Source organism: Numida meleagris, chromosome 1 (assembly GCF_002078875.1).
Source record: "Numida meleagris isolate 19003 breed g44 Domestic line chromosome 1, NumMel1.0, whole genome shotgun sequence".
Taxonomy (NCBI): Eukaryota; Metazoa; Chordata; class Aves; order Galliformes; family Numididae; genus Numida; species Numida meleagris.
This window is the reverse complement of record NC_034409.1, coordinates 49,180,213-49,196,451: the sequence shown is the minus strand read 5'-3', so window position 1 is coordinate 49,196,451 and position 16,239 is coordinate 49,180,213. Positions and strand designations below refer to the sequence as shown.

General features: G+C 44.8%; 1 protein-coding gene across 6 annotated transcripts in view; it reads left to right on the top strand.

Moving 5' to 3' along the window:
- GRIN2B (glutamate ionotropic receptor NMDA type subunit 2B) overlaps positions 1 to 16,239 on the top strand; it is a 265,833-nt gene that overhangs the window by 215,031 nt on the left and 34,563 nt on the right. The gene's annotated exons all lie outside the window — the stretch shown is intronic.

Here is a 16,239-nt window from a genome sequence, read left to right as displayed (position 1 = left end):
CTTCCCTCTTCCCTCTTCCCTCTTCCCTCTTCCCTCTTCCCTCTTCTTTCCCTGTCCTTTTAGTCTCCAATCTCATACTCCCTTAAGCTGCACATTCCCTACCCTCCACTTCCCTTTGTAGCCAGCTATACTAATACCTAGCGCAGGTGTTGTTGGGACAAAGCTAAAATAGCCATCCCATGATGATCACCACTAGGTCGTAAGAGACTGCGGAAAATGTTGTAGACCAAAACCCACAAATACTATCTCACAGATGTTGCAGTCCAGGACTCTCATATCTCCCTTACACCAGGGAACAGAGACAGGGAGGACTCGTGGAAGCCTATTTTATATTAATGTTACAAACCTGAGGTATTCTCAGCAACTAATACACAATTATTGGCTACACTTAGAGACTCATAACCCTTCTGTAGGAACAAGTTGTGTCATCAGCCCCTTGGATGAGGGGACAGTAGAAGTGGAGGTTGGCAAAGCTAGAACCAATTGACTCTTATTGGCAAGCAACTATTTTTGGGAGCCAATGATGAGAACGCCCTGTACTGCTGCAAGTTTGGCTCTGCCTTGCAAGGATATTATCTGAGAGTTTAATCAGAGTCTGGCAAATGCATGGAATGAGCAGCTAGTGTCTTAAAGTGTGCATTTTGTCTGGTGTCAGGGGGAAGGAGGGACAGTAGGGAGGCTTTTGAGGTATGAATGGAATAAAACAGGAATTCATTTTTTGAGTTTCTGCCATTTTTTCATTTACAATTAAATATATAAAAATGATATATATATGTCTATAATTTTTATATATTGTATGTAACTTCAGGACAGACTTTCCGTATGTCTGTGATCTCGTGGTTGTCAGGCAGAGGCAGATCTGTAACACTGCAAACCTTTCACTTTCCCCTATCACTCTGTGGATTAGCTCTGTTTGTAGAGATCACTTTGCCCCCTGTAGAGATGCAGCCGTACCTCCTTGGGATGAGATGTGGCAGCTGTTCATCAGTGCAGAGCCATTCTAACTGGCAGTTAGGAAAGAGGTGAAAATTGAGGGGTAATTAGAGAGAGAAAGCCTGTAATGAATAGCATGCGGGTTGCAATATGGCTGTCATTCACCATCTTGCAAACAGCAGCTCTGGTTAGATTGATTCATGAACTGTGCAGAAGAACAAGCTTATGGTTATTTTGATTATTTGTATTACTGTAGTCTCTGAAAATCCCTGCCATTAACCAGTGCTCCGTTGTGCTGGGAGCAGCACAGAGAGACCAAGATGATGGCTGTAACCACTAAACACTTACTGTGTAAGTATCAGCAGAGAAAACATGGGCACATAGACAGATGAGAGGGCCAATGCAGGGGGAACATGGGCTGATTAAGAACAGTGGTGAATATCCAAGACTTTCTTGCTGTGCATACCTTCAGAAAGAGTCTGTAAAGAGTTGGTGTATTTTATCCACTGATAACAGTGAACTTTTTTGCACTGATCTGTTAGGGGAATATGAAGGGGGAATCAGGCAGTATTTGTACATTTTGTGGTGCTGTCAGCAACTTGACTGTTGTCAATTACGTGCAGCCATTTGGGCAAAATCGGAACAGAATATGAGGAAAAGCAACACCATAATTTCACTGGTATTCATGAGACCTCAGTCGTGAAGGAGTTCAACACTGAAGAAAGGTACATGGGTCTCTAAAAACCTACAGAAGAAGGTGAAACACGTCATCATTCACATCTTGATACTGACAGAGAGATTAGAGGCATCAAGCATCTTGGAAAAAAGGCACTTGACGCAGCTGAGCAGAGAGAAAAGGGAAGACTGAAAAGAAAGGGGAAAGATGGTATCTAGGCAAATGATCTCTGAAACAGCCTTCTGAATGGATGTGAAGGGGGTCTGAGAGGCATTTGTCAAGGATGGAGAAAAAAGATGTTAGAGTAAGGCAGAGGGCAGTCTGGGAAGGTCAGCAGGCCTGGATCCTAATCCTGTACCTCAGACCTGCCTGGATCACTGACGTCAGGAACTTGGCTGTGTTCACCTCCTGCACAGTGGCCTCTTCCTTACACTGAGGATTTGGAGCACAGAACTCCATTCAGTCCCACTGATCTGCTTTCTGTACTTCCTCAGACTTCTGTTTTTGGAGATACCTTGTCCAATCCTCATATGAGATCTGATTTTTCTTCATTTATGAGCATAGGCACCTATACAACAACTTTAAGAAGTTACCATTGCAGAAGTGCAATAACCTCTTGCAAGAAGTAGAAAGGAGTTCCTAGTTAGATGCAGGTACTTTCATGCACAGTGAATGGAGCAGGTGAGCCTTTCAAAAATTCCTGTTTGTTCTATATTTTAGTGTAAACTGTGATGGGAAAGTGTTTTTAAGTGAGAGAATTCTGTAAAGTGAGAAATGAGAGACCTGGAAATACACACATATTTACTGCACTGCTGACAGGCAGGGGTGATCACAGACAGGGAGAATCACAGACAGGGAGAAGATGAAGGGTAGAAGGGGCTTGATGCCACAGAAAGAAATCTGCAAGGAGCCTGACAATTCAGCAGCCACTTTGGGGAATCATCAGCTGTGATAGCTGTGTGGGGTGAAACTCCCAAGGGATACCAACCGTGCAAATGCAGTTACACTTTGACATCTTAATGGCTGTTTGTGGGAAGGGTGTCTTCATTTTCCACTCTGCTTACAGAGAAGTGGGAATGGATGGGAGGAATGGGCTGGTCTCATGTAATCAGTAGTTCATGACACACTGAGAGAACACCTTCATCTCCTGCTCTGGTGGACACTGCCCACTGTTCAAAGTTCTGAGAAAAGGGGTGCAAGAAGGCTGCCTAGGGGATGAGGTATGAGGATGAGTTCTTACTTATACAGAGTTCAGGTAAGAAACCATCTTCTCTGCTATTGCTGTAGAGTACACTTATTTGCATATGTGCAGTGGCTGTTCTTTTGATGCCTATAAACAGAGTGGGTATGTTATTTTCTGATCAATAAAGAGTCTTTTTCCCCAGCATCTCCATTCCCCAAAAGACACTAATTGAAGCAGAGTAAAATGGTAATACAAATGTTCTGCTGGGACAAAAATTACTGGAACAGAGTGATGCAGTAGCTGTCATAGAATCATTTTGGTTGTGAAGACCTCTAAGATCATCCAATCCAACCGTCAGCCCATCCCTACCATGCCCACTGACCATGTCTCTCAGTGCGACATCCATGCGGTTCTGGAACACCTCCAGGGATGGTGACTGCACCACCTACCTGGGCAGCCTGTGCCAGTGCAGCACCGCTCTTTTGGAGAAGAAATTTTTCCTGACATCCAACCTAAGCCTCCCCTGGCACAATTTAAAACCATTACCTCTTGTTCTATTGGCTGGTTGCACTCACTTTGGGTGCAAAGCTCTCTCTGATGGCTTGCCTCCTACCAAAACTCAAATAACAGCCAGTATCTTTGTATCCAGAGCAGAAAATAAAACTTGTGAGCCACCGAGGGGGCGCTGACCTTCCTTGACCTTTTCAGCTCTCTGGGGAAGTGAAAAATATGGGACAGTCTCCTGAAGAAAAGACCTCCAAATCTCTCAGAATCATCACACTCTGACAGCTGCATGGCAGCGCACAGAAAATGTCCTACGACCATTCAAGTCGTGCTTCAAGCCTGACGGTGCTTGCTGCAGGCTCTGTATGAATGCCACACTATGTTCCCACAGCTCTGCATGAAACCGACTCTTGACTGGATTTTCTGAGGGATTTTTAGCTCTTCTGGATATTCTGGGGAGCATACAAGTAGTGTGTGGCTTCCTGGGGTATGGCATATTTCATATGATTATTACTTCTCAAACTACCATCTTACATGGGTGACATAAGTGGCCAATTTTATACCCTGTTCCCTGTAATACCCACTTTCAAACCAGCATTTCTCAAATAATCTAGAAAGGATGCAAGCTTTATTCTTTAGTGTCTCAGAGTGACTTGCGAAATCTGTGGTGCTGTGGGCGTAGGCACACACAATTCCAGAGGTGTACAGGATCCACAAGCTGCTATGCTTGAAGGAGCTATTAATACTCTAATAGCCTCTGCAGAGGTTTGTAGCAGGGATGAGGGTGGGCAGCCTGCAGTCCCTCCTGGTACCCAGCCCAAAGGGCACAGCTGGGACTTGGGTGCAGCCTCTGTCTGCATCAGACCCAGACAGACGACAGAAGAGGTTCCAACCTGCTCCTGGGTATTCACAGCCTCTACCTGGAGTGTGACAGCAACTGAGGGAGCAACAGAGCTGACAAAGCAAAAAAGACTCAACACTAGAAGCTCAGCTTTTTAGCCGTGTATTTGGTGTCTCCCTTCAAGTCTCTTCCCTCTCTTAAATTCCCCATAAGGTATGTTCATAGTTTTTGGATATGTGCAGCAGCACTAACTCAGACCTATCTGAAATCACTTAGCTCAGGTCACAGGGTAAGAACTAGCACCGGGTCATGGAAAAGAAGGAGATGCTTGTGTTTCCAGTTCACATCAGCAACACTCCTCGCAACCCTCCCGATCATGCCACTCTTCATTCCCCCTTGTGCCCTGAGTTCTGCAGCCAAGTCTCTTGCATGCTTTTCCGCATCTTCTGTGGTTTAGTGACTACTTAAATATTTATTTATGTAGAACTTTCCCCCAGGGAATGTCTTGTGAATGCAAAGAAGGAGTATTGCAAGAGATGGAGGGAATGAGCAGTCCCTGAAGGGCTCAGTATTCTCTATTGCTGAGAAGCAGAAACTGCATGAAAAAAAACTTGTCCTGGAGAAAGATTAACATACAAAAGAATGCCGACACATGTGCGTATGCACACACACACGTATGCACTTACACAAACTCAATCGAAAAATAGCAACTGAATGCAAGGAGAAGAAGTGCTTTCATCAGTCAAGTGGTTAGAGTGCCGGCTCTGGTCAGTCATGGAATTTGCTTTGTTTTAACCCATAGAGCGCTGGCATTTTACAGACTTCCCATCCAGAAAGATATCTAAGGGCACAGGAATGTCTAAAGAGCTGCATGCAGGCACAGCTGGACTTGAATTTCTCTTAGGTTACAATGAATTGAAGGACAGGCTGTATGTGACTAGTGCAAGCACACCTGAATTTGCCTCTTGATTTAGGTGCTAACAATTTCCTTGTAGACAGCACATAGGAGAGTCTGAGGTCCTTTATTGTTGTGGGTGATATTGCATGAGCTTTAATCGTATGCAAGAGGCAGCTCAGCTTGTTGAATTCATTAATTGCTAAGGCGTAACATATTCACTTAATTGGATTCTCTGCTAGATGGAGACGTATTTGTATGTATTTGTATATGCGCTTAGTGTATATATTTAGCTTCACAAAGACCGATATTAATGGAACGTTAAGGTTGCCTGGTGAAATAATCAGAAGATGAGAAGTGATGGCTGTTCAGTCGCAAGCACAATCTTGTTTGTCACAAGAGGAGTAAGACCTGGCTTACTGGATGTTCTTGGCACAGCAGATAAACAGCCAGGGCTGAAGTTGGCACTGGGGCACATTTGTGCTTGTATGTGGCTATGGGGCTGCTCTGCACCCGATGGATCACCCCATCACAGTGCCCATCTCATCACCAGTGACAGCTGCACTCCAGGTCCTTCTCTAGGCCTGTTCCTTCTGCACAGGTCTTGGATTCTCCCTCTATTTGCCTCTGCAAGTCAGCACCATACGGTGAGCCACAGCTCTCAGCTGTAGCTGGGGAATGGCTTTGGAGGAGTCCTCAGAGGAGAGCAAACAGGAGAAGCAATCCTGCCCTCCGAGGAGGTTGCAACCACATCCCAACCCTGTGTGCAGAGACCAACTGCGTGGGGTCCTGGTCGAGCAGAGAGGTGATGTGGAGCACCTCCAGGGAGAGCTGTGGCCTGGGGCATGCACTGGCTGAGTGTTATACTGAGCATGGGAGTTATGTGGGACTGCTTCCCAGAGGCTGGAAGGGGCTGGGCTGAGTGCTGCTGTGCCAGCTTGAGCGTCACTATGCTCCCTCTTCCAGGAGAGGTGTCTCTAGAGAGCCAGGAAAGACAGCTGCCTGCTCGCTTGTGCCACTCAGCTCCCAGAGCAGCTGGAGGTGACCCAAGAATGTGCTTGTGAGCTTTAGTTAATCTCCTGATCCCAAACTAGTTCTCAGCAAGTACCGTATGAAATCCCGCTGTTCCTTTTACAGCTGTCGGTCTGCACGCTGACCTGCTGCATGGCTGCTCTCTTGTTAGTCAGCGCCATTTCCACTGCTGAGTGCCGACGCACACAGCTGTTCTGCAGCAGCCGGCACCCTTCCGTGGCAAAGCCCTTCCTCGTATGGGGGGTGTGAGGTGCTGCAGGGGCAGCCCTGAGCTGCATGATTTCCTCTGGGGTGGGGGAGTCGAGGCATCTGCTTGTACTGACTTATGTTGCTGCTCCCAACTCTTACATCGCTGTTCACATGCAACCCCTTTGCAGTGTAGGGTGGATTATTCAGAGCCTTTCACAGAGGGAAAAAGTGAGCTTCAGAAAGCTTAGATGGCTTGCTTAAGGTCACACAGCAAGCACAGGACAGGATCACAGCCAGCACTTGGGTCCCTTCACCCCAGGGTGTTTGGGGAGAAAGCATCTGCACTCTGTGCAGCTGCTGCAGCTGCTCAGGGCAAGTCTGTGCTGTGAAATCCAGCATGGAGCTGCCTGTGCTGGCGTGGGCTGGCGATGGTAAGTCCACACCGCGCAGAGCAATGCCACAGGGACTTAGCAGCATGGTGGGCTGCAACGTAGCTGCTTGAGCCTGGCAAGCTGCCTCAGCTTGCAGCTTATCCCTGCTGGGCTAGCGTGGCTAGACAGCATCTGGACTGTAACTGGCTTGTGTCCAGCCCTCCTGGTGTCCCTGTGTCACATACCTCCTCCCCAGTGCTTCTGCTCCAGGGTCACACAGACCAGGCCAGCTTGGTTCTGTCCGTACCTCCCATGCAGAGCAGGTCTTCTACTCCCTTAGCCAGTTACACAACTATTGCTGCAAAGTAAGAAACTTGCAAACATAATCTACACCCTTGGTGGCCTTCTTTTCCTCTTCTGGGCACTATGGCCATGAGACACCTGCCAGCTTCACCCTCTTCCACCTCCCTCTGTGCTCCCTTCCAGTTTGGCCTCTGCTTTGTTTGCCCCATCAAACCCCTTGGCAAGGTCAGGAATGCTGCTCCCGTAATAAAGTGGGACTGAATAATCTCTGCATTGGTTCATTGGTTTGCTGTCCATTGCTGTTTCTTTATTCCTCTCTCCTCTGCCAGTGCCTAGTGATTCAGGACCTCATGGGCAGCTCTTTCTCCTTCTTCACTGATACTTTATTGGCCCGTTTATTGGTTTTGTAAGGGCTCGAGCACATTCATAGAGCTTTATAAGCAATTACATGCAGAAAAATAAATGAAACAGTGATTTCATTTTTAGTTTGTGAAGCCAAGCTGGGAGCTGCCAGTCTTGTTTCCTGGGCCACTTTAATTCCTTTGCTTCAAGTGTCTTTCCAGTTCAGGGATTGAGGCAGAGACCCCATGGAGAAAGTTGTATGCACTCATTAATTAAAACTTGAATCAAAATGTCCACACACAAGTGGGAAGGAAGAAAGGTTGAAGAGGAAATCATAAACCTCCTATTTCTTAATAATTCAGTCTAAGTAAGTTCCCTTCAATGCAGTTTGCTTTATGGTTTTTTTATTCTTTTCACTGCTTTATTTATTTATTATTTTTTTCCCAAGGGGAAACTTCAGAATCTTTTCTGTAGAAACATATTGTTCATTCTCGTATATACCGAGCCTTCAGTACTGAGTCTGACTCTTCAACCTGGAAACTAATGTATGTGTGTTCCACAGACAGTCATTATGTGGTTCGCCTTCTTCTGCATCCTAAATGGTGAAGTGCAAGTGACCGTTTCACAGTTGGGTGCATTTAAAAGGTAGAGAAGAACCTGGATGGCTTGTCTCCATTCTGTGGAAAGTCTAATACGGCTTTTTTCTTTCCCTTGCCCTGCCAAAGCTAGGGCATTCCTTGTTCTGACTGTCCTACTGGTAGGGGCGTCCCCACTGGTTTACTGGGTTGATGGGCTTAGCTCTTAAAACATTTATGCTCAGATGCCATTTGGGCTGTCTCCCAGGATTTCTGCAAGAAAGTGACGGAAAAGAAATGATGATTATTTAACAGTTTATAATGCAATTAAGACCGAATGATATTTGATGGGCCAAAGTAAAAATCATGTCCTTAGCCTCAGGGTAGTCTCCCTGTTGACTTTCAAATGCCTGTTGCAAAACCTGGAGATGCTGGCTTTTCTCAGAGAACCAGCCTAAAGACTCTTGTAATGGAAAGTGTCAGAGAAGCTAATTACAGGCCTTCTACTAACTCTCCCTATAATAGAGGTAAGTATACTGCACACACACATTTAAATATGCATATGAAGTCATCCGGCTAATTCCAGACTGTGAGAAGTCATTTCATATGTGGACTAATATGTGCCTTGAAAGACCTTTTGCGACCTGCTGAGAGCCTCAAATTCATCTCATGTCTCCAAGACTGCTGCTGTGTGCCTGTTCCTCTACTTTCAGGCTGCAGAAAGGGAATTGCACAGTATCTGCTCTGTTGTTGACATGTTTAGGGACAAAATGGCAGACGAGTCTTTGAAAAATAGGTGTGCCTGAAGTCCATCTGTGCTCAGAGAATGGCAGAATTTTATCTCCCTAAGGCCATGCTCCCAGGAGCAGTCCTTGGCTTAACCCTTCTTTGCTAGCTAGGACTGACAAATCAGATAGCTTCTCTTCTTCCCAAGACTCTGATTTCAAGGTTACCTTTCTCTCTAACCATACTCAAGTCTGATCATACTCCTTTTGCACAGCCCAGATGGCCTCAGCTGGGCCCTTGGCAGCTCTGGACTCCAAACCCAGATCAGCTTAGGATCATTGCTGCTGGGGGTACCTGTGTGCGTATTTGACTGCACCTGTGTACGGATGGGAAAAGAGTGAAATCTTTTGGCAGAACAGCTCCCTGCTGCTCACAGTGCTTCCTGGCTCCAGGCAGCATGGCAGCAATGCACACGTGTGTGGTGAACCAGCTGTCCCACTGGTGGACTCTGTCCAAGGGTCAGGTCTTATCTGTAGGGTGCAGGTAGAGCTGCCAGGTCTTGTCTACTGTTTGGGCAGAGCACCATGGTTTTCAAGCAAAGCCCAGTGCTTGTCTGCAGCTTGTGGGCTGTCTTTCTGGAGCCCTCATCTACTGGTGTCATTGCAGCAAGGATGGGGTGTCACTGCATGGTGATGGGGTGCAGGACCACTGGCAGGTAGGTGTTAGGTGCTGAGTGGCGATGGGACAGGGAATCATAGAATTATAGAATCATTAAGGTTGGAAAAGATCATTAAGATCATCTAGTCCATCCATAAGCCCATCCCCACTGTGCTCACTAACCATGTCCCTCAGTACCACATCCACATGGCTCTGAAACACCTCCAGGGACAGTGACTCCATCACCTCCCTGGCAGCCTGTGCCAGTGCAGTACTACTCTTTATGAGAAAAAACCTTTCCTAATATCCAACCTGGGAAGGAGCAGAGGCACGTAGCCCTTCCCTGAAATCTTGCTTCCAATGCAAGCAGTAATTCCTCTGGTGTGAGGTGTGTTCCCCTCTTGTCCCCAGCCAGAGAAGAGTTGAAGGTGTTGCATCTCTCTGCCAGAGATGTTCATGCAGCCATGCCTGTGGGGCTCTGCATGTGGGGCTGCTGCATTGAGGGCAGGGTCTGTGCCTTGTGTGTGCAGTATGCTGTGGTGCTGCACGTGCCATGGCACCCCCCACTGCAAGTTCAGGGATCTCTCTGATATTTTCATAGATGTATTTCAAAGCAGTGCCTTCCATCTTGCTTTCACAGCTCAGAGAACAGCAGGGTTTAGGCAGCTCACTCCCTCTTTCTTTGTGTTGCCACCTTTTCTACCCCTGTTGGGGCCTGCTTTGACACAGAGCTTTTCTCAGCACAAGGAGATGTCTTTGACTTTCCTTTGGATCTGCATTTTTAAGCATGCCTTCAGCCTCAGTTCCGAAGAGGTGTTGGGAGATGATGTTTGTGCTGTGTACAGAGTATGTGCCACTGGACAGAGAAACACACATCAGGGGTCTACATACCACTGTATAGGACCCTCTTATCAGCCAAAGCTCTAAACTGTCTCCCAGACTGCGGTGTGAATTGGCAAGTCCCTCCTTCCCTCTGTGTAACATGTTTTAGGGGAAGAAAAAAGCCTGAGTGAAAGAAATGAAAGCTCAGCAAAATGCAAACCCAAGCCCAGCACTCAACAGGGAAAGCCAAGGGGAAAAATCATTAGGTAGGGCATTACATGCACGGACACGTACTGGATGCAGACACACACCTGCACAATGCGGATGCCCTGCTATAGACCTCAAAGTGCTTTCAGAAAGCATTTAGATGCCTATACATGCACATAAAAATACACTTCTTTTTAAACCTTTTGTCACTTCCAAACCCCCTGTCACGCAAAACTTGCAGTCTTACTGATATCCCTGCTACATTTTCCCCCAGCTCATGATTCTGCAGAGGAGAGCAGTAGAGATGCTCAAGGTGAACCGTTCTTTCATCTTAGATGAACAAGGATAGGAGTAATGTAAGCTCCCTGACTTTCCCCAGATTGGAATCAGAATAGCCTGGTACTGCTGTGTTTAGGACATTGTATTAAACTCCCCTCTCCTCACCCAGAATCATTTCAGAAGGGCATGATGGCTCTAAGGGATGCAACATTACTGAGGAGCCTAAATCAGGGGCGTTACTACTCATTAACTGGAGGTGTGTTGTGTTGGATGATACATTCACTCTGCAGTGCTTGTTGTATACATTTTTTTTCTCTAATTCTTGCAAAATCCTAACACCTGATTCTGCCCTCTAGAAGCTATCGCTTTGCTGAGTTACATCCTTCAGCCTACTCAGATCACAGGCCACACAACCATAAACAGCTTCCTCTAACCTCTCCCCTTGTGCCTCCCCATTATGCCTGTGATGATTACAGCATGCACTTCTATAGATCTTAGTTACCCATAAATCATGGAGTACTGAGGACCTTGAGCTAATACGTATCTCTGGAAGCCATACAGCTCCTGCATGCATCAGCCTTGTCTGCATGAACCAGTTTCTGGACTACCGAGTTAATGCCACCACCAGAAACAATACCGTCACCTAGAGGAAGCTATAATTTCAGGCTGTTTTTATGCCTGTAGTGCTCTCATGATTCCCTCTGGTTTGGAGGAATGATTTACCAAGGCAAACATCTTGGCATTCATGCAGTCCTGACCTTTTTGTGACACCAGCAGAGCTCCATAGTTCATTGACTTTGCAGAAGACAGAAGTACTCAAAGTATATCTCATTAACCTTCTCATACTAATCATGGCAGGGGACAGGACCTTAGCAATTGCAAAAAGCATATAAATGCACCAAGAAAGAAATGTTTCAGCAGAAATAGCAAAAGCTATGTAAATGCCAGACCTTAGTGAGCTGGGGAACTGTGTTTCTGCGGAGTGCTTTTATTCCCAGAATTGCAGAAATGAGTTGTAAAGCCAGAGCTGATACTTCACCCCGTTGGCATTATGCACTAAGTCTCCCTCTGTTATATGTTAGGTGCTATATAAAGATAGAGGGAAGAAAAATCCACCATCTCTTGTAATCTACATGCTTAATTGAAAGGCTGTTAGAAACAATTCCTGCTTCTGAAGGTGCAATGGAAAAAGCAGCCTTCCCCAGCTGGATGTGGAAGGTGAACTTGAGGTTCAGGAATGAGTGTTGTTTTTGTGTTAATTATTTTTGTTTGTGGAGCATTCACAACCACTTCTTGCCTGAGTTGTGGCTAATTAATCACCCTAAGTGTCTGTAAACAGGAGATTTTTTGCTCTCCATGGCATCTCTTCTCTACCTGCCTATGTGAGGATGGAGACCTGTAGCTTCACAGCAATTGGCAATAGCTGTGAAGTCAGCGGTGTAAGTGTTGGAGTCACAACTTAACCTGCCTGGGTGAAGGCTAAGAGGGATGTTCTATTCTCAGAGCCCTGGAGATTTTGCTGCTGAATGAGGAAAGTATGAGCTTAAGAGGTGGAGACATTAATAATAAGAGCCTTTGTGTTCACGTGGGTTAGCTGGAGGACAGAGATACAATGATTAAGTTTTGACATCTGCAGACTGTAAAGGCAAAGAGAAAAGGCTTTTCACAGAGGAATTACTGCTCTTGTTTTTGCTTACTTAAGGCCAGTGGACTGGAAAGGCTCATCTGGTCCCATCTCTGCTGCTCTAGGCAGCAACATCATATAGCCCTATGCAAACCCCATTTTCGTTGTTTTCACTGCTGCTTCTGGCTGGCTGTTCTAGAACCTCCCTCCTCAGATGGTTAAAAGCCATCTTGTTTTCAAGGCAAATTTTCTCACAGCCAGTTGTTTTTGGGCCAACATTGTTTTTCTACTTAAAAAAAAAAAAAAAAAACAACCAACTTTTCCTTCCTCCCTTGAGTATCTGTCCCCCCTTTCTTTATACAGAGCAATCGTATCCTCTCCTGGCTTTCATTTATCTAGGTTAAACAAGCCTTTTAATCTCCTCCTTTAAGGTAGGCTCTCTGTTCCCTTAATCAAGCCAAGGTTATTTTTGATAACTTGCTTTTCTGTAAGGTTCTTTGCTGCTTGCCCAAACCAAGTGTAAAACAGCATGACCTATTGTCTTTTGAGTAATTTTGAGGTGAAGAAAAGCGTCACCAATCAAATCTAGAAAAATGAGACATCCAGGTGCTGCTGTTTAAATTTGCATTTGTTCCCTACCTTATCTAGTGAAGCTCAAGTCTCTTATAATGACTTAGTTTCTGATATAATTTCTCTTTAATAATGGTAAGGACATCTCTATCCATATCGAAAGCTAAGCCTTTGGATCTACAGTACATCTCTGTATGTCATAGTTTCAGCTGGGACAGAATTGTTTTCTTCAGAGTGTCTGGTATGATGCTATGCTTTGGTTCTAGGACAAAAACAATGTTGATAGCACATCGATATTTTTAGTTACTGCTAAGCAGTGTTGTACGGAGCCCAGGCCATTTGCAGTGAAGGGCCCAAGGAGCTGGGTGGGAACAGAATAAGGACAGCTGACTTAAACTGGCCAAAGGGATATTCCATACCATATGGAATCATGCGGAAGGAGTTTTGAAGGGGGTGGAAGGGCACATGTCTCTCTTCCGCTGCTCGCTGGGCTAGCTGGGCACTGGTTGGGGGGGGGGGGGGGGTGTATCACTTGTTATATACATATGTATGTATATAAATGTGTATAAATATATAATGTATTTATATATATACACACATATATACATATATATACATTTATCTGTATACACACATATATAGTCATAATTATTATCCTTTTCCTTTTCTCTGTCTTAATAAATAGTTTTATCTCAGCCCATGAGTTCTACTTTGTTTTCTGTGATTCTCTCTCCCATCCCACTGGGAATGGGGGAGTAAGCAAATGACTGTGTGGTGCTCAGCCACCTGCTGGGTTAAACCACAACGCTGTATTACAACCCCAGTGTAATACCTTAAACTGGCTTTCCAAAAACTGTTTTAATCCCAAATGATTTTATTTTATTTATGCATGATTTATTTCATTTACAGTCTACTGCAACACAAATGTTCCAACCCCTCAGGTTTGACATTACTTTTATGTACTCTGAGCAGAACATACCTTCCATTGGCAGTGCCCCAGTTATAACTGTTACTCCTATGGTATTTCTGTTATTCCTACAGTAGCCCTTTTCAGGTCCTGCCTAGTTGTTCTGGGTTCTGGATGTCCTCATTCAGAAACTATATGAATTGTACCGACAAGGCTCTTAGTTCTCCGTAGACTCTCTCTCCTTTCCAGAGGGGTAAGGTATGCTTTTGCATCAGCTATATTGCCAATAATATTACTATTTTCTGCCAGATATTCTACCTTTACATTTTCTATATTTGATTTTCCCTTTTTCATTTATTAAAATTATATGTAAAAGTTACATAAGCTCTTTCCATTTAATTGACAGAAGGATAAAAGGCAGAAAGCTTTCCATACTTACTGTAAGAGTTCTCACATCTAGCTGTGTGTGTATCTCCAAATTTCCACAGTATTTCTGAGCCTCGTGACTTTTTCTGTATTTATTCACTCCGTGCACCCTAGAAGTGAGAACATAAAATTATCTCCATTTTACACAACATGGAGCAGAGTCACAAGGGTGTGTTTGCAGATCAGGTCCCAGAGGTCCTTGGCAAAATAGGGAATTGGTGCCTTCCAATTCCTTCCCTGTGCTGTTGCCTTTATGTTCCCCACTGGAATGAACAAGCTTCTCAGCTTCTGGAAAACAAAATGTAATAGAAAGGAGGAAAAAATGTTTGGGGAAAAGCAGAAAGCACTTGAGTCCTAAGTGAGTTTGGAATGGTCTTTTATTCTTTAAATGAAACCAAATACGTCTTGTTCCTTTTCGTGCATCTCTGCTATACCAGGAATGTCTGGAAGCTAGAGAAGATTTTAATAGAGTAGTGCAAGGCATGGTGCAAATGGGAGCCTGAGTGGAACAAAAACTATCAAAAGATTTCACCGAGGCACAGTTCTCCTGGGGTCTCTTCAAAATCAGAAACCTAATCTCCAAATCAAACACAGTGTGTCTGAGTATCTTGCACAAGAATTGTGTCTGAACCCCTCGTTTCTTTAAACCCTAGATTCTTCTTTCCAGTTTAGTCCTTGAAGGCCACATTTTGGTGCAGTTTTGTTTCTCCATCTGTTGAAATTAGTTGCAAATTTCTCCAAATGCTTTTGTGTTTTGTGGTCCTTTGCTGGGCATACTATGAGGAACTGAGAGGTTGGCTTCTGCTATGGCTGCAGCAGTCTTGGAGGTTCGTGGGAGAAGCTCTTACTTGTCTGCCCTCTAAATCTGAGGGAGGGCTTTGTAAACGGTTAGACTGCGTGCTGGTCACTTGAAGAGGCAGCTGCTTTAACTACTGCAGCATTTAAGGTATCCACTGAATGAGACTACCAGCTCTTGTGTTATAAATATCTTACTGACCTGATAACACTGAAAAGGGCACATGCAGAAGAATAAGGAAATATACTCCCCTGGTATAAACTGCAGCAAGAAGATTTAGGTTAGAGATTGGGGAAAAAAAAAGAAAGCTTTTTTAGTAGGAAGGATAGTTACACTGCCCACAGAGAACACAGCCTCTCTGCCAGTGAAAGGACAGGTTGGGCAAACATCTGTCACAAATGACTGTACAACAAGCCGTAGCTTCTCTTGGGAGGAGAGCAAAGATCTGTTAAGAATTAGTTTCGGGGAGCTAATATGCTACAACACCTTTCATTAAAGATATGCATTAACATACTGCAGAACACTTTTGTTCTGGCTGCATTATACCGCGGTTAAGGCAATTTGCCAGCCTGCTGGAAGGCTTTTGGAAGGCTCTGACTTATTATAGGCAATTGTACCTTTTGTCTGCCTGTTATAGCTTACACACGTAGGCAAACCGATAGCATCATGATTGACTTTTTGTTCTACAATTGCTTTCACTTTCTTGTTTTGTAAATGTGTTGGACTTCTTCTCCCAACAGCTTGTTAATCTGAAGTAGAATCCTGTACTTTAAGGTGGAAGCTGGCTGCTCCCCTCCCTCAGTGCCTCCCGATTAATTCCCAATCTAAGTGACCTCCCTTTCTTGATAAGATCTGATGTGGTACAGACTGAGAATGGGGAATTTGAGGTGAAAATTTGACTCTTAGGAGCCCTCCCCTGGCATATAGGATAATACATAGATTTTGGACAATATTTATAAGGGTCTTTTAATGGTCTCTAGCATCCTTATTTTTGCTGATTCTGTGACCCTGCAGTACTCCTGGTGGGAGTTTGGATGACTGGACTCTGATCGAGCACACCCAGTGAGTCTTAAAACTGCAGGTTGACAAATATGTAGGATGCCTGGGATGGTTTATTTTTCCTCTTTTTGCTGAGGCAAGCAGTGAGCAAAACCTAAGTAATAACAGTTTACAAGCTGTTAATACCAAATATCCTGAGAGTTCAGTAGTGCTTTACTCTGCTCTGCACAGCTTGGCAGGTTATATTCTTTAAGAGCAAGCATCATTATCTGGACAAATCAGTGACATTTAATTCTGTTGTGGCTAACCTCCATCCCCAGAGTGAATTGCTCTTTCCCTCTCCTGGCAGATTATCTAGCATACAATGCACATTTTTATTTTC